This window comes from Sinohyriopsis cumingii, chromosome 13, assembly GCF_028554795.1.
Source record: "Sinohyriopsis cumingii isolate HCF-2022 chromosome 13, ASM2855479v2, whole genome shotgun sequence".
Classification (NCBI taxonomy): Eukaryota; Metazoa; Mollusca; class Bivalvia; order Unionida; family Unionidae; genus Sinohyriopsis; species Sinohyriopsis cumingii.
Genome location: NC_142973.1, coordinates 51,332,744 through 51,355,675, shown reverse-complemented (window position 1 = coordinate 51,355,675; position 22,932 = coordinate 51,332,744). Strand labels below are relative to the sequence as shown.

The window sequence follows — 22,932 nt, the reverse complement described above, 5'->3', positions numbered from 1 at the left end:
ATTTTGAACTAAGTGTTTTAAATAGTTGACTTTCTAATACATTACATGCTCAGGATTGAGCAATGAATTCTTTGAAACAAAGAGGTTATCAGTAGGCTTCATGGAATGTATGCATCACATATGTTTTGGTAAAACGTGCTAATATCAAATGTTACTTCCTTAATATTATCTTATCATTTGTTGTGAAAATAATTACTAAAGAGCAACTATTATAATTTAATGTATATATGAAATTCTAAGTATAAATTTTTAGTATACTGATCAAACAATTTGCTGTCAACATTATATTAGTCTTTGTTAAGAATTCATTTTATTAAGTTTATTAGAAATGTGTAGTAAATAAGCTAGTACTTGAACATGTTGCAAAAAATATATAAATGTGCTGTGTAGTCTTCATTATTTAAAGTAATTCAAAGTTGCATATAATCTCCTAAGTGTTTGTTATCAACTTTATAAAAGTCTATGTATTGAATGCATTAATGAAGTATAGTATTAATTTAGTGCTTGAAAATGAATCCAATGAGAATCAAAAGTAATTTTAATTTTGTTATGTGTTAAATATAATGTAGAATTCATGATAACACAATCATCTTCTTGTGTTTTAACATTAGCATGTTACTAATGTGTTTACATTAAAATGTTTCAAATGAAATTATAAACCAGCAAAACAATTTAAATGTATATAATTCCATAATATTGTTGTAGTGTTAATATATAATGATTTAAGAACAAATATTATTTTAGATCAATGAAATTAAATAATTGTAAACATTAACCAATATATTTTCAATGATTATATGAAACGTTTGGTAATTCCCTGAAGAATTTGTAAAGAATAATTTGCATGCAGAAAAAAAGAATTAAACAAGAACTTGTATGGCTTTACATTTAATCAGCAATTTATAGCCAGCATTGTGTTGATGTGCTCTTAAACAGATCACACACACACACGCGCGCGTGCGCGCCTAAAATGTAGGACCTTCCAGGGGATTTGTCCCCCTGGGCACTAACTTGGAATTAAGTCGCACAAACCTCTCACCTGCTGCCATTTGCCCCTCCCACTTACTTTACTCCCCTTCCCTAAACGATTAGTTTTGACCCACCACTGAATTCAAGATACAAGAACTGTTATTTAACATCAATGTGTGGGTAACATACAGCAACTCTGTGTGAGCCGATTTACCGACAAGGGATCGTGCTCAGTTCCTAATGCTTTATATTCTGCAAGTTTTATACCGTACGTTTTATACCGTGCATTCTTAGTACCTCTATTTGGTTACAGTGCATTCTTCTTCTCCTTCTTCTTCTGTGTACCTGGCTATAGTTTAATAAATCTATTGTATGTATCTCTTCCATCATATAGTCAATGTCATGGCCAGTCTCGCAATTTCTCTCTCAGACGTGATAATGTGAAGATTTACTTTTTAAATCAAGCTGTGGCAGATAAGTAATAAATATTTATATTTTAACTTGCCAGTTACGTTATGATGATAATAATAATATTTGGACGTATCAGGGATTCGCCGACGTTCCGGTCTAAAGTTAGCTATTTAGATTGCCGATTCTATACAATGTCTTTTCAAAAGATAGTGTTGATACGTGAGCCGATTTTATAATGAGTAGGCGTTAATTGCAAAAAATGGAATAGTACGATTGTTTTTACAGATGTTTGGAAATAAAAGGTACCACCCACAAACGGCGCTTAAAATATGTAGTTTTCATGATAATTACAGGAGACTATATATATACTGCATGGTAAACAATTAAATGGACTAATATAAATGCCCTCAAATCATCTCGAGAGTCGGATTCTTAAATATTTAGATGCATCTCGCTGATTTGAAGGTGCCTTCATGATAAGTGTTAACCAAAAGGGTAAAGTAAGTGTTCACAAATCCTTGAGTTGTGAGTATAACTAAATTATTACAAGCAGTCTTGCTTTAACTCTCTCTCTCTCTTTCAGAAATGTAGCTATTCCCTAAATATTTTCTACCAAATACGTTCTCTGTATATATTCATATACATGTTTGCTTTTGCTCTTCCAAATGTATCTGCATTCTTACTGTTTCTAATGTACATATCTATCTACGCGGATATTTACATATATATTTTTGTAAATATATATTTTTGTTAACTTTTATTATCAGCACATGGTTTTACGGTGACAATAGCGATATAAAGGAACAAAAAGTTTCAATAAATACGTGATTCCCTTAAAATTTAATTATAGGTTACTGAATTTGTATGGGAAAATATGAAACAAAATTCTGAATAATACTGCACGACCTTGGGGGTGCAGTATAGTCAGAAAAAAAAAACGAGTTCATATTTTCCCATACAAATGCAGTAACCTTTTTGTTATTTACTCTTTTCGTTTTCCTACCTTAGGCTTAATAATAAAAAATACTGTACAAGAAACAAAGTAATTGAATTTATGCTGTATTTCAAAATAAATACACACCGCCCAGCGACCTTCGAACCTCGTCGCGCGCTCGACATTAGTTTAAAAAATTCTCATTTTGGTGTACTTAAAATTTGAAGTTAGAGTCATATTTTGAATGAATGCGCATTGAAAAAGACTTTTCCAGTTGGTCTAAACTGAATGGATTGTGCTTTTCTGTTGATCCAATTCATTTGTGCGTTCCTGCTTATGATGGACTGGATTTATTGGTTCAGTTCAGTGCAGTAAGGAGAATAAGTTGGAAATGTAGTCGCAATTACAGCACAGTTTCACTCTGTATCTGGTTTCCATGACATGGGTCACATCATTCGGATTTACAGAACTAAGAAAGTACATTTTGAAGAAATTCAAGATGCATAAATGTAAGTATATTTATTACCATTCTTATTATCAGCTAAAGAAGACATATGTTTATGCCGTGTCAAATGCTAGCATCCTTGCTGATGGTGTGACTCCAGCTATGACCTTTATCAAACAGTGTATGTCTTCCATCGCAAGCCTAACACTGTATCAAAATAGTTAAACGGGGAAAATTGCAAAGCAGCTGTTATATGAGATTCCATTTATCCAGTGGAAATAAATCTTTCTCGTCATCTTGGCTTATTGGTTTTGAGGCTCTTAGTTTCCTACCAAAACCTTCAGTTACATTTTTTTCCTTTGATTTTAATGTTTTGACTGACTAGCAAAATGGTACGTATCTGATAGATATGTGATATCCATTGGCCTTAGTATGCCTTTTCATGCCATTTTATAGACCTTATAGGGCACTGGTCATAGCCTGAACCATTCTATTTGCGAATATGCTTAATACATAACTGTTTAAATGATCAGAATGATATTTTTAATTATTGCGTCTCTCACGTTTGTTGTTGTCATTGCGAATATCAAGTTCGTTTGTTTGCTTGTTTGAAAGTTTCATGTGTGACTCAGTCAACTCGGCCATATCGTTAACTTTATAATATCTACTTTTAAATGGACGAACCAGCTGAAACAAATGTTATAAATCAAAAGCAAAAGTGTCTGCTACACGAGCGTACAGCTTGTTTACAGCCAAAGTAGTTCCTAATACAGCATGGTATTTTTAGTCAAACATGTCGTGCAATATGAAGTCGTGCAATATGGAAAAATTCTGCTCAATTATGACAATGTAAAGTTAATGAAGACAGAAAAATAAAATAATAGCTTAACATATTTTATCTTACTGCTTTATGCATTTGGAATATTATTCTTGTGACAATCTCAGATTATCACAGGGCAAGTTCAATTTGCCACTGGCAAGCTGACGTTTATCAAATTTTGTGTATCCATGATATTATATAACATTATTTTAGATGTGGTAATGATTCACGTGGGGTGAGATATTAGGTTTCTTAAAGATTATACCTCTTCATGTTACTATCTGTCTTCATCCCGTAAGTACATATATTTCCACGAATAACTATAGTTATATTCAGATAACAACAGTGACGATCGCTCCATGTTTAATATACCTCGAGTTAAGACTGCGTCTTTTGTGTCTAAATTCTTGCAAACGTATCCCTGTATTGGACATCTAAAAGCTCATTGTCCTACATTGTTTAGAAGAAAATGAAAATATGACGTGATTAACAAAACTCAAATTTATACATAGCTTCTACGTAAGAACGAATCATTTACGTTTCCAGATAAAACCGTCTTGACTGACAAATGTAACAGTGCAGGTACTAGTAATATATACTAAGTTCTGGACATCTAGTACAGCAATATGTATTTTTAAATATTTCTTTTTTTCATCTTGATCGTTTTCTTCACTATTGATTTTAGGCCTCATAGATTGTATCTTTTTCATTGTTCTTCAGAAATCATTGTGTGTCTGCTCTGGATACTGGCATAGGCACATAACATCTAATCCATGGTGACCTTCCATCCATTGGATTTTTCAGCTTATTAGCATACGTAAGAGCAAACTATTCTGGAGTACACCACATCAACAAATTCTGGGGTACACCACATCAACAAATTCAGCGCTTTGGTCTAGAAGAGAAAACACAGTATGCTTAAATGTATACTATTGAAAAGAGATAATATTTCATTTATCAAACGATATTTTATATGAATACATCAGAATTGTGAATACAATTTGTGTGAGTTATTTGGAATTTTAAAGTCACTCTAACAATTTATCAGTCATACCGCTACGATGTCTTTAGTGTGGCAGTTTATAGTGATGTCTAGCACTGGGCACAATGCCGCAGACATGTAGCATCATGTCTGACCCAGTCACATTTTTCTGACACCAGGCCGACCAGTACTAACACTAACCTCTGATCAGTGAATTTGTACTTTTATTCGGGGTGGGAGTGGAGATGACATTGAGCAGATGAGATACGAACAGAACGGGCCATTAAGAAATAAAAGTCAAATTTGTATCGACAAGGGAGGCGGTCAAACAGAATGGATGATAAACATGTTTCATGTAAAGCTGTGTTTATTGTAGTGGATATATGTTACAAGAATAAACGTTCAATTCAAAGGCCTCAAAGGTCATAATAAATGAGGTTTCGATATAAACTTTAAAATGCAAAATAAGTTAAAATCAATCATGAAGACATCCGCTTCTGCTAATTAGTTGACGAGATATTGAGATTCCTAAACAAATATATTGTAGCGTATATGAAAGGGGTATCCTCGATAATATTCATTGTTATGTATATCTGATTAAATTATATCTGACTTAATTGTTTGTAAGCTTTAAAATCTTTCTATTTTTAAAAAAATCATTATGTCAAAATAATGTAGTTCTGTTTGTTAGGAACTTTATACCTTTTTTTTAGAAAACAGTTTGACCTTGACTGTTCGTTTTAGTAAGCACCAGGTGTTGACCCTAGATCCTGACCTTGATTCAAAATTAGTAGCAGCCTTGTAAATAAGTTCTATTTTTATTTTAAAATAATTGGTTGTTGTCGAGGTCATGATGGGACTACGTGATCTACGATGTTAACCGTATATGATATAAACACGATCACGTGACCCCCTTTTCGATTTCGCACCTTGGGGATGTTTGAGACTGCATTTTAGATTACGATATAACCTTTGTTTTGGAGACATAATCTCAATTGGGCTTTTTCTTTACACTGGAAGGTATTGTGTCGTTTGGAGTTACTTGGACTCAAAAGGATTAATTCTTTTTTCCCTGGAAATATATGTGTGCTCATTCAGATTTCTTGATCAAAGACAGCTTTCATAAAAATTTATTTGGATTTCCAAAACCGAAGGATTATTTATTGTGTTTCTATAAGGAACTGTTGACAACAACATTGAACAGGATACATCATACCTCATCACCTTCCATCTTGAATTCTTCGTTGGGACTCGAACTTGAAATCATTAAAACATTTTATTATCTGGACTTCTAACATTTTATTCGTGTATTATTCTTGGACTATTTTTGGATCTTATTCTTAAAACCGTAAGTTCATATGTTTTCATTTTTACATTATTTTTCCAGGGAAATACATTATTATATTTTTCAAAGCTTGTTGTTTTAACTCTTTCTTATGTTACTGTTTTCTCGAGCCTAGACACATGAGATCATTTATATTCATAGCTGTATTAAGTAATTTTAAAAGTCATCATGATTCCTTGTTTACATTGATAAATATTAAACTTTATGCTCATTTTCTCTAATGTCATAATTTACTCTTTGCAAATTGACCTTTTTGTGACATATTCTATGCTGTACCAATGTCTAATGTCTGTTAAATAGTTAAAAATATCAGCCATAAAAAAGACCGATTCTAACTATGTTTTTACAGTACTTGTAATAATTAGGAGTTCAGCAATTTGCAGCATGAAAGAAATATTTTACCACTCTACAGGCTGTAAAATCAAATAGTGTTCGAGAAATCAAAAAGAGGCAAAAGAAGAGTTCAACAGTTAATGAGACCAGCTTGAAATAATGGCGCACGAGAGAATTTGCGATACATCAAGTAGTGCTTTGAAATAATAAGCTAAGTCTAATGCTTTCATTGGTTTCTCTGAGAAGCATTTACCAGAAAAAGATAAAAAACATAAATTAAGAAAAATGAAAATAGCCTTTAAACTATAGCTAATCATTTAGAATTATCTGTCACGTTCTTTTCCTCTACGTGAAATAGCGACCAAGAAGTTTCCACTTGAAATAAAATTGTTTGCTGTAAGACTCAGAATACTAGCCCTGGGGGTGTATTCTATTATTCCAAACTACATTAATAGTAGAGAATATTACACTATGCCTAAGAAAACAGAGATACCCTAAATATATACAGATGAATAAATGCAATAGATTTTAAATACTCATTTAATTGATAATTGATTGAATCATTTGAAAGATACATTAATGCAATGAGATCTTTTGATATCAGTGCCTGCATCAATCTCAAAAACCTTCCAGGAAATAGAAACTATATTATGTAAGGTCAAGGGTCGATTGTTCTATTCAAATTGTTCTGGTCTCTGTTCAAACATGCAATAAAACGAGCACATTTTCTACAATGAATTGATCCATTTATTTATACTAGTGATGACACACAACCAATGCAACCGCTGTTACAGACCTACACGTGTGTGTATACTTATTTTCAATGGCTCAGTGATAATATATAGCAGATATTAGTAATGAGTGTATTGTCAGGGGCACTGGACGGTCATGGTAATAATGGTACACACACACACACACATATAAAATTGTGTAAATTTGTAGTTATAGTATTTATTTATAATGTACAATGATAGAAAGGATTTTGTTTTACAGGAATAAGAAAAAATATGCAATCAGATGGAATTTGAAATTCAAAATGAATAAAGGTTCGTTATTGATTATCGTGGAAACAAATTGCCATGAGGTGAATAATACCAGATCATACATTCATAAGATATATAGCATCAAGCCCGTATTGCACAACAAACATTACCTGCATATAAAATGTGACGATAAATCTACCCGGCGTCATCACTATACTTGGATGTAGCTTTAGTACTGCTCTCTAAGTTTTGTTCATGTTTAAGCTTTCTCGGTGCCAATGTGGTATAATAATATGACGGACTGAGGTATTCAACTCCTTGTATATCATACCGATTTGAGGACTTAATGTATGAACGTTGAAGCGTGCCAAATAGCTATTTATATGCTATAAACGTGTTAAGCTTTCAAGATATTTGGCTGTTGTTGTTGTTGTTGTTGTTGTAGGGTTTAACGCCATTTTGCAGCACACGATAGGCTATACATGGCGGACAGTATAAATGGTGGAGGGAGAACCCGGAAAAACTCCAGAAAGAACCACTGATACACGAGAAGCTACTGGCAAGATTTCTGACATACCCACATTGGCTAAACCCGAGACTAGAACCCACACAGACAGAGGTGGGATGGCAATGATCTGTACAGATGAGCGCTTCAGGTCACTCGGCCACTCGAGTTCCCAAGACATTTGATAAGAAGTAACCTGATACAAATTAAAAAGTGAAAGGAATATGTACTTTGAGCTCATCTGCTCATCAGACTGATGATAAAATGCAGTCCGATTTGGCAGTCTATTTAAGTTTTTTTTATTTCTCGGCGAGTTTGTGGATATAGGTCAAAATTACAATCGACCTTGTTAAATAGATGTGTATAGAACAATAGCAATAGTCAGGTTGTTTAAATACTGCACAAGCAAATGTTGTTTTCTGATTCCATAATGTTACGGTACAGCGCTTTTCCTCTGCTTATTTGGTTTTGTCGTTGTTTGAACCTGCAGTTTTCCTCTGTAGTTCTTTCAAGGTGGGGCCCCGAGTGGCCGAGTGGTCTAAAGCGCTCTTCGTTACGGATCACTGCCATCTCACCTCTGTCTGCGGCGGTTCGAGTCTAAGATTCAGCCAATGTGGGCATGTGAGAAAGCTTGCCAGTAACTTCTCGTGGGTCGGTGGTTCTTTCCGGGTTCTTCCTCCACCATTAATACTGGCCGCCATGTATAGCCTATCGTGCTGAAAAATGGCGTTAAACCCCACAACAACAACAACAACAACAACAACTTTCAAGGTGATTTCTTTTATAGATTTTTCTTTTTCAACTTCATTTCTATCAAATACAATGAACATATGGTTGCTCCTGTAATGCTGGATTTTTAATTACTGATCCTCCAATAATGAATCCTTCTGCTACAAACGTTACGCTATTTTGCTGTATTTATGTGTAAAATATTATCTAGAGTTGGAAGAGATAAACATCCTGAAGATTACGTAAGCAATGACTTTGACTGCATTCAAAATATAAAATCATATGTAGATGAAATAAATAAACGAACAGAAGGTTTAACAACTTCTCTACAAAATCTTCGAGCACAGATTATCAATAGGTACAAGAAAGTCATTATTGGTGGTTTAATAATAGATGGACAGCAATATCAGTTGAGATTGACTAAGAATTCAAGACAAGTTATATTTTTACAACACATTTTGAAACAGGGCTAAAGGTCAAAGTCAAACCCCAACCTAAAAATGCCGGGAAGAAAACTGATGAAAATGGATCTGTGGATTAACAAAGAAAAAGTATATGGAAAAAAGCTAAAATAACAGATAGACATTTAATCCAAAGATTTAGTTTAAAAGCACTAACTCGGCTTATACCAAAGTAGTCTTTCCTACATTACAGGAAGCAGTAGAGCCTGTGCACAGTACACGACAACCAAATCAGCACTAGAACTAATAGTTAGTTATAGACAGCTAATACAACTCCATGGGTGTATCAAGATAAAAAATACCAATGAACGTTTTGATTGTCAAGTGTCAAAAGCAGAAAATAGTTTGGATCGTTAGCAGGGAAATGTTAAAGTAGAGAGTTTCTGTCTCTGGTGAAACGCTTATTCACTGCAGAAGAGGAAAGGATATTTACGGGTTATGTAAATGCTCAATTAGAAAAAGAACCAAACTATGGGATTTGATGTTGAAATAGGTGTAAAACTAGGTAGAAGGGTTTGAAAGATCTAAACACAGAAACAGACCTAAAAAAGTAACATATCCTAAGAACAGTTGGAAAGTTTCAGAAGTGTTGAAAGTTAAAGAACAATTGGGTTGCAATAGGATACAGTTAGAGATATATTTTAGTGAAAATTTTAAAAGCAGTCTCAAGAGTTTAAGAAAAATACCTTTGGGTTAATAAAACCCCAAGAACAAAATATTTAAAGGATAGGACACGATGAATGCTGCTAGAACTCCTGCAATAGATGACTAAATGAACAACTGCTCTGCCTATTGCTAGCAATGTAAATGGTTCTGTAACATGGTCGTGTTGGAAGATGTGCTGATCCACTGGGAGGTAAACATGGTTTATTAGCTGAAAAGATACAAAAGGGTTTTAATAAATATTGGTAAACGCTTGTTTGAGTTAGTCAAAAGACAGCATTACCTGAAATGACTGTTGGTGTAACAAGTAAGCTGGCTTTTGAAAACAGTTGTACCTGCTATTTCTATTTCCTTGATGATCATGCTATGTCACTTAGCTTGGAATCAGTGGCTTTAATACTTCAAGTTTTTTTATTGGATCTGTAAATAAAGCAGGTACCAAAATTCGGAAAGATCGGTATAGTTTGTGAGCTATTTGAAACAAAACAACACATAACAGGTCATGCAACCATTAATATCTGAGCAATATTGTTTTAGAGTTTCTAAATAACCAAGTGTCACAATGCCAGAGGTGCAGAATGACTTTCATTGCCATAATTCTTCATCCCTATAGAAAAGTTCCTTTCTTAAAAAAATTTGAATAAAACAGCTATACCAAGTTCTTAAGATTGCTGCCAGTGTGCCATTATTGTGATTCAGTGTGAAGAGGGCAATGAAATAGAACTATGAACTATCTACATTTTAATGCTTTTTTCATAAATTCTGCTAATATGATGACTGAAAGTAAGAAAATTGGTATTATAGAGATTAAATGATCATGGCTGCATATTATTGATGTGTAGATTTTACTAATTAAGGCCTTTATTTATATGTGAGTCAGTAGGTAAAATGTAGACATCAATAAATACCCAAACATTATCATTTCATTCGATAATAACTTTTACTGTTTTGATTACTTCATCAGGTTTATTTACAAAGTAAACTGCAAAATTTTCCGTAAGATTGGCACTCATAATAGTACTTGCATTGTCACCATCAACAACATTGTCTAATTTCAACTTTGAATCCATTATGTATGGTTAATATTTATCAGGTTGTTTTTATCAGTATCATAACTTTGCTTTCTGCAATTAATAGCTCATTATATTTCTTTACTTTAATGTTTCATAATGTTCTATAATTGACTGTATCTTAAATATTGATTGCAGCGTTGATTTCTGAGTTCAATATCAACATCCCGTGAAATTAGATCTTGAAATTGTATACATGTACACAATGTGAAAAACGTAATGGAATTTACATCATCCGTGTGGTGTAGAAAGTCTCCTCACATCAGATGATCTTAGTTGCATTTACATGAAGTTTGAATCAAATACATATTCTCCAATATTATCTATGTTCACTATTCTGTGATGTCACCACCCAGAGTCAATGTTGTCTCTACAGTAGCTGCCCTACAACATCATTTTGAGTGCCATTTTGTCATTTACTTGTGACGTACTAGATGTGCTTCCTTTTTTGTCTGGTATTTGTATACAATGCAATCTTCAATTCCTGCATTACTCCATTACACTCCCCCCAACCACATCTTTCGCAATCTAAACACACACTCTGAAAAGTCCTTTTAATCCTTAATACTGTTATTTATCTTCTGTGCTTCCACACTCTTCAAGTACATACTTTCTACCTTTCATCTATTTTGTTTATAGATATTTTCAGATTTGTATATGTTATCATGTTTGTCATATAGTTCTTGTTTATAAAACAGACTTTATATACCTTCTCCCTTCAAGTCTTCCAGCTTGTAAATGACTGCATTGCTTGACAATATCTGCTTTATTTTAAATATTTCCTAAGTTAAAAGTTAAGAGTGTAACACTATTTAATGTACATTTTGAAATCCCGTCTCACCAATTTTGAATATAAATAGTCCAAATGTATCAGTTGTGAAATAAAATATAAGTGTATCCATACTTTTGATCCGTTTTCTTGTTTGCTTCAACCAAAGCCACGAAAATATCTCTGTGATGAGTGTTACTGTGACCTTCAACGAAAGTTTGTACAATGTCAACCCATTTTCTGGTTTCATTTGGAGTGAAATACAAACGTATTATATAGAGGTTTTTTTCTTGTCTGAATAAGATGAAAAGTATTCAATGTTTTACTTTTCCAGCAAATTATTAACTAGTTGTAAAACTCGATTCCTTTATCAAAAGTGTTTCTATTCCGGATTTTGCTCTCTTAATGTTTCTATGAAAGCAGAGTGCATGTCATCTATATTTTTCATTTCATTTTTCAGCCCAAGAAAAAGTGTATATCAGTGTCATAATATATTTGTATTCATTGATGTCTGTTGTATGCCAGAATATCAACAAAATCTGTCTGCCACATGTCAGCTAAATGAGCCGCACTGACTCTTTCGTATGTAAATCTTTTCCTTGCTTTCTTGTATAACGGTTATATATGCTCTTTAGGTAGCTATTCCTTCCATCTGGTGCAAACTGTTATTTCGATCTCATTTCTATTCTTCCTACAGATGACTGATATTTGAATAAGCTACTGAACTGTCAGGATCATTGAAAAGATGTAATAAAGATTGTTTCTAGCCAAAAACCTAGAATGGCATGAAAACATCTATTTTAAGTCTAATAAAATGTTTTTATGTGTTATAAAGAAGCCAACACGACAACCATACAACACAGGTATTTCTTTTAAGCAATCTGGAATGTTTCTTCAATCCTTTTTAAATATCGATGATTTCAGCTTCATGTTCATCCTCAATGTTTAATCTAAAGAAGTTACTCCATATTCTGAGCAACCGTATGCCACTGTGAAATCGATGTTTATTTTCCATACATTTTATCCCTGATTTAATTGACTTATTGTATATTGGCACTGTAATGTCTTTGGCATAATCAAGATGTAATATACAACTGCATGCAGATTTGTGAACTTATCAACCTCAAATACATAAATAATTCAATCATGATACTGCACTGTTGTAACCATGTTGCAGGACATATGTTGCTTCTCTTAACGTTATCGTCATTGAGGCAATAATCTTTAAATTTGCTTTGTTTCTGAAACAATGGAATACTGCTTAAAACAAACAAAAATTATATGTAATCAGTTTTATGTTATTATTTGACTTGGTCAGCTTTAACCACACGTTTGCACTAAACTGTTGCACAAATAAAGGAGGTACAATAAAAGAAAAGTTAAAAGGTAAGCAAATCCAACAAACTTAAAATCTAGTGGCCCTGGTCATACGTCCGGTGAACTCATTTCATTTGATCAATCAAAAACTTATAAATGTTATTATTTATGTAATATAAACTGCATTTTTCACCCTCACTTTTGTTTGCTCAATATGTAATCTAACTAGGCCTAGGTCGGTGTCTAGGGATTCACCAAGTATATGGAACGGTGTTATGATCGTTATAAATATCAGACAGACATTGCATTTACTAATGAGATAGAACTCTATAAGTGAACATCTACTTATGTAATTCTGTCTGAGTTCTTTTCAAGAGAGAGAGAGAGTATTCTTATGTACACAATGATATTCATGCACATGTTTCGTATACATTTATCCATGTATCTCTGTGTGTAAGTGGCTTGTATTGAATTAAGCATTCAACACAATTACAATCAAGCTGTTAGTAGGAGTATTTAAAATGCATGATTTTTCTAAATATAAAAACATTTATACATATATACATACCAATTAAAATATATGTCCTTCCATTCATCTATTCATATAGACAAACATAATAAACTTCTGCAAAGTTACCATCTTCTGTACAAAATTGCTCATGTACATGCTGACTAATTGCAGTTGCAACAGTTAATAAATGCAGGGAACATTTCTATTGGTCAGAGCATAATCATGTGATCTGACCCAGTTGCATTTATTTTTGTATAAAATGAACGGAGAACTACTAAAAGTAACTTCTAGAGTCATGTAGTGGCATCACTAGGGGTTTGTGTACTGCACCAGGTGACACCATCATAGTGGGTGACATGAAAAATACTGTCTGTAATATTTTTGTGCAGGAAAGAGGTTCATAGGGGTGACACCATGAGTTACCATACATTAATGTCTATAAAAATGTTGAATTTTTGTGCAGGAAGGAGGTCCATGGGGGTGACACCATGAGTTACCACAATGGGTGACACCAACCCTAGTAACGCCACTGAAGTCACATGCAATGTAACTAATGTAAACACTGATTTAGAAGGCAGATACACTGCAAGCCTTTAAAATGAAATAAAAACGGTGGATTTATATTTATATTTTATCTAGAAACACTGAAGGAACCGATTTGACAGAATCAAATAATAAATCTTTCTAGATTTTCTGAAGAAATAATTCTTTCTTTGACTAGATTTGAGAAAGAAAAGCTGGAAAACTAAAAATCTTCCAAGATGAACACTGGGGCTATGTTGTACAGCTCTGGCTCGTTACAAATTAATTTAAAACTTTAGGTATAGGGGGAAGGGGGTTCAAACACTTACATTATAATAATTGGACTCACAGTCCTACCATGTAAAACGCCAACCCTGCTAGTAAGGATGTGGAAGTGGTGGGAGAAATTTTTTGCTACTGCCCCATTACAACTGTTGGGGTCAATTCTTGCTCTGTTTGACTAGTGGAATCCCATAACCATGACCATTTACCGATAGTCTTAATTTCATTTGTAAGTAGCCCCTGTTGGTAGCCTAAACTGAACACGAAAATTGATTTAAAGAAACAAAAATTGGTTACTTACATATCTGAAATAAAAAAGCCATTTGGCAAACACACAATGAAATCACAAGAGTGCCAAATCCAAGAGTCATTCGTATGTCAACAAACCAAAACATCTTTTGATTTGAATATTGAACTTTACTCAGATCAGATATGCCAATTTAGATAAAAGTTCAACATCATTCAATGAAATGCTGAAAACTTTCAATCGCCAACCATTTTTAGATTTGTTATATATATGTTTAATAGGTATTAGGTTACTGATGGAGAATCCCCTGTTCTATAAATAGCTACATAGCAAACGCCCTCAGCAAGAATTCATACGTTTCAAAAAGGCTCTAAAACTGATAGAAAAAATCGTTATAGAACCAAATAATAATAAAGAATAAACAAAATTATAAAGAATTGCAATTAAAGGAGTATAATGTTTGTTTCTGAGTTTATCGTGGTATAAACTGTCAGTTGCTGTCTCAACAAGCTTACATGATGCCCTTGATGTTATAAACAAAGCATTTGGATACATTGATAATCCTTTCTTTAAAGTTTTTATAAACTTGCTTTTTTCTTTCTCTCTGCATTGTCTATTTTTTCAGTAATCATTCTTTTTCTAAATTCTGTCTGTCTTTCTCAGTTTTCGAGCCTCCCCTCAAGACTGATGACAATTAACATGTCACGTTCTTTCATAGTTTTCCTGGAATCCAATCCAATGTCTTGTTATGTGGGCTTCAGATACAAGGAGACTTATATTTGGCTTCTCATTTAATAGTCCAAAGATGGATTCAGAAACTTTATTGTGCTTTGGAACTCCTTTAGTCTTGGCCTTGATTTGTTCTGATATGTCACTGATTCTATCATGAAAATAATCTTTAAACAGTTGTTTAGTTCACACAAAGCAGGCATCATGATATTTAAGACTGTAAGAACTTTCACATCATGTTCTCAACTTGCGATTAAAACCATGTAAATTTCTGATTTCACCAGTTACTCCTGATTCATGAATGAAGGATGATATTTTCCATCGATGAACTCCTGGCTGTTGTTTTCAAAATTGTCTAAACAAGTGATCAGTTCTTGGTACTTATGTTTTGCTTCAATAATATGAACACCTTCATCTTCAACTATACACCACAAAGGGGAGGTAATCAGTTCACAAATGAGACCAAGATCCTTACAGCCTGACACGTATTCTGACACAAGTCAAACTTCACCAATGAAAGTTGTTGTTGTTGTTGTTGTTGGGTTTAACACCATTTTTCAGTATGATAGGCTATACGTGGCGGCCAGTATCAATGGTGGAAGAAGAACCCAGGAAAACCCCCGAAAGAACCAATGACCCACAAGAAGCTACTGGCAAGCTTTCTCACATACCCACAATGGCTGAATCCGAGACTCGAACTGGCGCAGACAGAGGTGAGATGGCAGTGATCTGTAACAGGCAGCGCTTTAGACCACTCGGCCACTCGGGGCCCCTACCAATGAAAGTAACCTGTTGGTACATTCAATCTCCAAAAAAATGATCATCTGGTCTTTAAGAAAGAATACACTGGCTGCATTATCAAACCAAATATTAAACCTATTTCCTCTAAACCTTTCAAGTGGTGCATATTTCATTTTTTCTGTTCAAGAAATCATTTAACAAATGTTTAAAACTCTTGGTGGTGTCCATTTTTCTCATCCCCACCTCTGGCAAATGCTTTACATGCAGTTCTAATAAGTAATAAGTCTCACTGTCCCAGGTTCAGAACATCTTCAGAAGGCTGATCAAGTATTGGGGAAATCTTAAAAAAAAAAAAAAAAAACATTTTCAGTCTCAATCAGTGATTTGAAAGCTGCCTCTGCTATGTGCACTAGAGCATCTAATGAACAGAAGAAATTACAATGTTTGCTCACAAACAGTTGCTCGTCTTCTGCCATGTCATTCCAAGCTTCTCCAAGATCTTTGAGAATATCCGACTTATGCCCTATCTGACATAGTAGAAGATATGTTACTTAGTATTTTCCTTGATGTAGAAATGTGTGTTAACTAGCTTGCAAAATCTATGTCATGAAGAATTTCTTACAACGATGCCAGGATATCTTTTGCCCCATTTGTGGTAATCTTACGTACACCATGTACCCACATGTATGCCTTTCACATTTGTTCCCAAATGTACTGGTCTCATCACTTATTACGCATGTGTTAGCTTTATTAGAGAATTCTTTTGTGAAGCTACTAACCTTTGACTATTCAATTGTTTATTGTTGCAGCAAATGATAATTTGATTGCTTTCAAATTTACTAATTTAAAAAAAACTGCATGAATTGTATTTCCAATTTTATTCCGTGGAACATAATATTTTAAAAGTTCATACACACACTCTTGCATCTGTGTTGTAAAGGATTGGGAGTGCTCATTATATGTGATCACACTGTCATTTACAAGTTCTGTCAGCCAGTCATTTTCTGCTGTTATGTCTTTCAGTTCTTGATCCAACTGTTCTTCCAATAATACTAACTCTTCTTTTTCACAATGGTAAGTTTCAATTAGATTTTCCAATAACACTCTTTCTTGGTTCACTTTTTCCACTTCTGCTTTTTGATGATTTATGCAGATTTTGGTATAGGATAAATTGAATGTTTTTTCAATTTTTGGTTTTTACTTGTAATCCTTCGATGAAGGTGTCCATTTAATTTCGTTAAATTCTTAATTTTTTTCCTCTGCAATTTTAGATCATTTTGCAATTTGGTCACACTGCATTTCTACACAACTTCTGTCTTAATCTATTTTTCAGTTCACTGTTCTCATATTTAACAGCATTCAGTTCACCTGCCAGTGATGTTGTAACAATTTTAAAGGTGAAAGAGTCTTGCTGCAAACATACTAAATTAGTTTAATGTTTGTTACATTTCTTTTGTGGCTTTTGTTTAGGTATGAAAATTTGCTTTCAAAAATTAATTTAGTAACTGTAAACCTCTAGAGCTTTTTGTCTTCTTTAGTTTTTTATATTTAGTGAGAGTTTGTTTCATAAATATTTCAAAAGATTTATCTGAAGGCTTTTCACTGACAGAAATGATGGCATTAAGATTTTCAGTTGCCCACAAAACAGCTGTTTTTATACCATCTTTTATCTTGTATATTAAAAACATGCTTGTGACTGAATTTGTAGCCATTTTGAGAGAACACTTTCTTACAACATATGCTATCTGAACTCAGTCTCTGAGGCTGTTGTTTCTGATATTGTATTGTCTGTAAAGACTTGTATGCATATCACCAAACACTGTCTGTGTAGAACTTTCCTGTGTTTGTACACTTTATTCAACAAAAACAGGCGTGTCATCATCTTTCATGGTCTTTCTCCAAAAAGAATTACTAATGATTCTGTTTTCACCAGTGTCTTGAATTTCCTGCTAGTGCCTTTTACAGGGAAGGTTATATGAGTTTCGCTGTAGTTTTCCGTGTCCTACTGATGGAGCAAGAAAGAACGATGTTCCCAGAAAATAAATGAGTTCACAGTAATGTGGGTGATACAAAGTAAACTACATAACTTGTATTTTCATCTGCTGTAGTAATGAGATGGTAAGAAGAAAATGAATAGGATATACATTGAAATCAGAGCTTTAGCATATATTAAAATTAAACCAAAACCAAAATCTCTGACAGAAAGGAATAGGATATCAATACTTTCAAAGCAGGGCTATAGCATATATTAAATATTCAAATTAAACCAAAACCAATTTCACTGAAAGAAAGTTATAAATCTATAAAAAAGTATATATATATATATATATATATATATATATATATATATATATATATATAATTTGCCCTGTGATGCAAACTTGCAAGCAAGACTATTAAAACTGTGATCTCTTTAAAGCAAAAAATGCATGCAAAATTATAAGGGAGCATTGTGGCAAAGTAGTTGTGACACTCACCATTGTAATTTTGCAATTCAGGTTTGAATCTTGGCATACAAAATTACTGAAAATACCTTCTAAATATGCCAGCTTAAGTTAATTTAGCTTAAATTAATTGATAATATCTCATGTCATTAGAAAGTTTCACGAGTTAAACTTTCCATTTTTCATGGGCATAATTCATTTAACTTAAGTTAAATATTTCTTTTTATTGATAGGGAGTCAAATCTATAATTTCAGTGTAATAAGAAAAATTCATTTATTTACATATCTAGTTTTGCTTTTGGAAAGAGAACACAGTTGAATTATTGTTTGTGATAGTTCAGTTACTATACAACATCACAAAAACTTACAATACAGCCTTCAGCTTCAATCTCAGTCAAAGGAAATTCTTCTTTTTCTGGGATTTCTCTTCAACACTGGACTTGGCGCTAAAAATATATACTATTTTTGATGAAATAAAATACATGTTCATAAAAACATTTTGCTTTCATTAAAAAAAAACTTTCTATCATGCTTCCACGTATTACACTTCTAGGTCCATATGTAGTAGAAAAAGGTAAACATTCAAATGAATTTACTACTTATGAATAAATAAATATCAACATGAATAATATTATTCATCTGATCTTTGTAAAAGAAAATCCTTTGCTGTAAGTAAAGTCTTTGGTCATTAAATCTGACATCATATAATAGACTTCATTGCTTAGAATAAAAATGAAAACCATTTGTTAAACATCAATCTTTACCACAAAATTCTCCTCATAAGTGGTCAAGCACAATGAATACTAGAAGATGATGCTGATAAGTCAATCACCTCAATGTCAATCTCTGAATCAAATAAACAAAATGGTGGCTGTGTAGATCTTCGTGAGAATGGGATTGGAATTAAGGAGCCTGATACCATCTGTTCAATTGTCTGTGTTTGGGTGGTCTATGCCTATGAACAAGTCCTGATGTTAGTGTTGAGGATATATGGGCTCGACATCATAACTGTTACTCTGAAATTCAAAAACAGGACACAATATGTACCTTTCTACAACTATTAACTTTAATAAGTACACTATATTTCATAAGTGGTAAAATTGTTTTACATAATCAGTTTCATTTAATTTGTGGTCAAGATTGATGTTTAACAAATGGTTTTCATTTTTATTTTGGCAATTCTGCGCAACGATACATCATTTATGTAAAATTGGATCACATGTTATTTTGGGTCAAAAATCCACTTTGTCTCAAGAAAGAACAATCATACTTTAATTAAGAAAGGTGATATTCATAAAGTGTACAAAAATATCCCACATTTCGACTCGAAATGCATATGAAAATGTGATTTCTAAATGTCAAATGAAGACCCACTCCATGACCTTCATAAAACTGTAACCCAGAAAATCCTATTTAATATGTACATTTTAGAAGCATACAAATAAATATTATATATAAAAGATGGAAAAGTGTACCTTAAAAAAATTCTGCATCTTAATCCAAGTTTCCAATTTTGCAAGAAGTGGTCCCACACGTACAATATCGTCTGCTAGCGGTCCGACTAAACACTCCATGACTGTACCCAAACACTCTCACCTACCCAGTATACATATATACAATTAAATAAAGTCAAATAAAAAGTAAAAAGTATAACTATCATTGCCAAAGGAAGGCCCCAAGACACACAAAGACTATAGAAAACACCCCAAGACACGTAAAATCATGTTTTACAGTTGAAATTCTTTATTACTTGACTAAAAAATTAATTTAATTTAATCTTAAATACCCCAAAATTGAAAATTAAAAATCCAAGAAATGTTTATAGCTGACCTAGTCCACCACAGTGGCAAAGAGTTACCGTTCGTGCATCTGAGTCTAAGTACTGAATAAGAGCATTCTGTTACATATGGATAAATGAATAATAAATGCACTGCAAAGGAATTAAATGCTCATTATATTTTCATATATCCATAAGTATCCAGGCCACACCATGAGGTGGCGCTCTTTCCATGGTTCATCTTTATTGATGTTCTTCATTGTTCTTGGTCTTTTTTCTTCCATTTCTATTAGATATTGAGTACTTTCTTATTGTTGATTTTCCTTTTTGGTATCATTTATGATAAAGTCTCAAAAAACACAATCATCACTTTTTTGTCATTTTGTTCACGGGACGCCGTCAGTGTCCCAGTTAGGTGCAATTCCTTTTGCCTTATTAATGACTGAAAATTTCCCATCTTTTAAAAATATATGATATTTTAATTTTGCCCACATTTTGAGTCCACGAGAAAATTTTGGAAGAGTTAATTTTTTCCTTCTTCAGACTTGGAACGCCAGACTGCATCATGAACACAGTAGAATCATTCTTCATTAGTCAGTTCATAATTTCCTGTGTCATGTAGTGAACTTCTATCATCCATAAAATGCAAGTCTGTAATGTCGTAAAGTTTGTTTATTAAATCTCTAGTATGTTTAGGCTTCCAGTCAACTGAACTTTTTTAAATATTATTGATGGACTCTGCATTGTTATTGGTCCAGTGTTTGTTTTCTTTGTTCTTCAAATTCAGTTCAAACACAAATTTTCGAAGTCTTGGTTTTAGATTATTGACAAAGCATTGTTTGAAACTTTTAAACTTTTCTTTTATTAATAGCTCAAGTTTTTCAGAGCAGCTTTCAAACTCCATGGTAGTATTGGCATCCACAATACATTTGCTACCAAAGAGAGACCTCATAACTGTATCATGCTCGACCTTGTCAATTCCTACCTTGTTCTGTAGGTAAAATTTAATATTGTCTTTTAGATGTTTTGTGCACAAATATCGTCTAGCAAAAGGAAACACGTTCGATGGCCTTGGTCAGAGATTTCTTGTCATCCAAGCCTAATTCCGTATTTTCTGATATTCGCATTATTTCAATAGTCTCCACAGCATTATCAAGTTCTGTAGACACATGTTCCAGCACGGGAGTCTCAAGAAATTCCAGGGCTTATAGTCTGTTTCTAAATTCTTCAGTAATTTTTCGCCATAAACAAGATGTTGTGAACACATTACATCCTATTCATTGTTGTTTCTCTTCAACATAATAGATTATTTTTTTGATCAAATGTTGATTTCACTAATTTTGTTTTATAAGATCGGTTTAGTATGCTTAATATCTCTTGCCTTTTATTGGCGTTGAATTTTGCAAAACTAGCTATAAACGTAACCTAATTACTCGACTGAACTGCTGACAGAAACAGTCCAAAATAATGTATTTCATTTCTGTAACCCGATCGATAAACATTACATCTTTTCAAAGCTGTGCGCAGAATAGGCTGCTATATCGCGAGTCATGAAAATCACGTGTGTCCAAAATTAATATTATTTTTAACAGAATATTCTGGTGATAATTGCTTCTTTTCAAATGGTAAGCATCGCAATATTTTATTGTCGTCACTCGGTCGAATTCGGCAAGGGTTTTGCTTCATTATTGGAGACGGAAACCTTTCATGCGCATAAATGTCAAAACTATACGACACCTACTACATACTAACTCACTGCGCTTATTGTTGCATTATCAGTTTCAACTACTGCAAAAATATGATCTTTATAATTAATTTAATTAAATTAAATTTAAAGTATTTGATCATATCGCAACTACCTGTTTATTCATCCGTAAAATTTAGCGTGGAAATTAAAGTGAACAACACCGGAAGTAGGATAGAGTTGTGAAGGGAAGTAATTTGGTGATACTTTTCAGAAGGTTACGATAGGGGATATAGTGGCGTGGTTCGCTGATAACCGCTCTATTTTGATCAAACTCAAATATGTTTTCATGTAGACAAATGTTTGAATTTACTTAAAAACTATGTTCTTTTAAGTTCTATTGCATAGAAATGGGGTATGAAAGTGTTAAAGTTTGCTCTTGTTCAAATTCATCAAAATTATATAAAATACGATTAAAGTGTAATGTGTTAATGTATTTGTCCTTTGGTAGCCTAAAAGGTAATGATTGGTTGCCTCGTTCCATGGTTTCCTTCTGATTTGGTATTTTTCTGATTTTTTATATATAGTCTTGTGGGTTTTCCATGATTCTCCAATATGGCAGCCTAAAGTCCCGAAAATAAGCGTCCTCCCTATTTTCCCCGGCGTGTTTAATGTATGTACCGCCGTAAATAATACAAAATAAAGTACATGGTAATCAAATATATGTTTATCTGTTTAAATCATTCCATTTCAGACATTTAATGTTGAACAATACTTATAAAACTCAAACAGCGTGGTTTGCATTGTGGCAGATAGTCCCACAATGTAACTTTTAAGACAAGCTTCTTGAACAAAACGAAACGATGGTTACAGTTTCATTAGGCATACTATATTTTTACAATGTAGCTTGTAAGACATAGCACGTGTTTTTGTTTTCTTACTACACAAATAACGGCCTTGTATAGCGTGTTCCGATGTCGGTTGACATCAGAATGAGTAGTCAAACTTTCAGGAATATCTCACACATTTGCAGCCTATATCGACACTCTTCCACTAATTTATATGTAATTAATATACTTACTGTGCTGTCTTTATTCTGGCGGAATGAAAATATGACACTAGCAAATGGACACATTTTCATGTTCCGTTGACATACATTTGCATTTGTTTTTAGGGGACTGAAGTCAAAGTATGTTTAAGTAGATTTATGTGGGGGATATGTTTCTTGAACGAAACGAAACGTTGCTGACACGCATAAT

The 22,932-nt window shown here is 33.2% G+C and overlaps 1 long non-coding RNA gene across 3 annotated transcripts; it reads right to left on the bottom strand.

Moving 5' to 3' along the window:
- Positions 1-2,818: 2,818 nt before the first annotated feature.
- Positions 2,819-22,897, bottom strand: LOC149785546 (uncharacterized). Of its 3 annotated transcripts, XR_016425406.1 has the most exons (6): positions 21,849-21,916; positions 19,688-19,808; positions 19,045-19,228; positions 18,581-18,658; positions 9,604-9,791; positions 2,819-4,474 (listed from the first exon to the last, which is right to left on the bottom strand). It is a non-coding gene; the product is annotated as an uncharacterized LOC149785546 (long non-coding RNA). The 3 variants fall into 3 exon arrangements; XR_016425405.1 differs by lacking the exon at positions 21,849-21,916 and adding an exon at positions 22,755-22,897 and having other exon boundaries at positions 2,819-9,791; XR_016425404.1 differs by having other exon boundaries at positions 2,819-9,791.
- Between the last annotated feature and the right edge of the window lie 35 nt (positions 22,898-22,932).